This window comes from Hipposideros armiger, unplaced genomic scaffold (assembly GCF_001890085.2).
Source record: "Hipposideros armiger isolate ML-2016 unplaced genomic scaffold, ASM189008v1 scaffold_14, whole genome shotgun sequence".
Taxonomy (NCBI): domain Eukaryota; kingdom Metazoa; phylum Chordata; class Mammalia; order Chiroptera; family Hipposideridae; genus Hipposideros; species Hipposideros armiger.
Genome location: NW_017731364.1, coordinates 1312549 through 1313575, shown reverse-complemented (window position 1 = coordinate 1313575; position 1027 = coordinate 1312549). Strand labels below are relative to the sequence as shown.

Here is a 1027-nt window from a genome sequence, read left to right as displayed (position 1 = left end):
GCGCCCCGGCCGCCCCGAGCCTCGGCCCCGCGGCCTCCGTCCCGCTCCCCGGCGGGCTCTGCTCCCCGCCGCTCCCTTCCTCCTTCGCCCCTTCCCGCCCGGGCGCCGCCGCTACGTGAGAGCCGAGGAGGCGGAGCGGAGCCGGGCCTAGTCGGGAGCCCCGGGGAGTTTGGGGCGCGGGGAGCGGCCTCCGGCGCCCCTCGCCGGGCTCGGGTGCGGATGGGGGGAGGCGTTGGGGCGGGGGGAGGGGATGGGGCAACGGCCCTGCTCCTGCCCGGTGCCCTCGCCGGCTCCATTGTGTCTGGCCGGGGACCGGGGTCCGGGGTTCCGGGTGAGGAGCCTCCCCCGCCCGGCAGCCGGGGCTTCCCCCTCCGCCCGGCCCGGCAGAACGAGCGACTTTCCCTGCGCGCTGCTCCGCCCTGCGCTCCGGGCTCCGACGCCCCGCAAGTCTCCGGGCGGTTTTGCTCGGGGCGGGGTCTCAGCCCCTTTCCTTTCTCCATCATATCTCGACGCGTCCTCTGCTTTTGGAAACTGAGTTTCGCTGGCCAGTTGGCGGAGGTTATATTTACTTCTCTGCTGAGAACATAGGAGACCGCTGGAGTTTGGGGGGTGGGGGGGGGGAGTACGGAAGTGCAACCTGTTCTCATTTCATAAAATTAGGAGACACTGACTAGCTGCTGCCTTTTGAGCACATATTTACTTGCTTGGGGTGGGAGGGGTAATTGCTTTATGACGCCAGTTAAAGACCATTTGTGATTTTTTAAAAAACACAACAGTTTGTCAAGTTATTCCCCTTTCCTTTTTCGTTTGGGGTGAAAAAAAAAATTGTCTCACAGGCTTGAAGACGTGGTAGTCAAGTTATGTTTACATCTGGCTAATTATGTCCCTGACGCTTGTTGGACTCCTTTTGTTTTTCAGAAGCGATGTTGGCCTTATAGTCTGAGCATGAGTTGAATTCCATGCAGGTTACTGTATGAATAGACGGTAAAAATGGTCATAGGGCACATAAAGGCCTCTTTGAGGAGGA

The 1027-nt window shown here is 60.7% G+C and overlaps 1 protein-coding gene across 3 annotated transcripts in view; it reads left to right on the top strand.

The window, feature by feature from the left end:
• The first annotated feature begins 64 nt into the window (after positions 1 to 64).
• DCUN1D1 (defective in cullin neddylation 1 domain containing 1) overlaps positions 65 to 1027 on the top strand; it is a 32048-nt gene continuing 31085 nt past the window's right edge. The window contains exon 1 of one of the 3 annotated variants that reach the window (XM_019668214.1): positions 65 to 213. The gene's annotated coding sequence lies outside the window, so the exon portion shown is untranslated. Of the gene's footprint in view, positions 214 to 310; positions 332 to 398; positions 559 to 1027 lie in introns of those variants that run through there. The other 2 variants (XM_019668201.1, XM_019668209.1) reach the window with 2 other exon arrangements.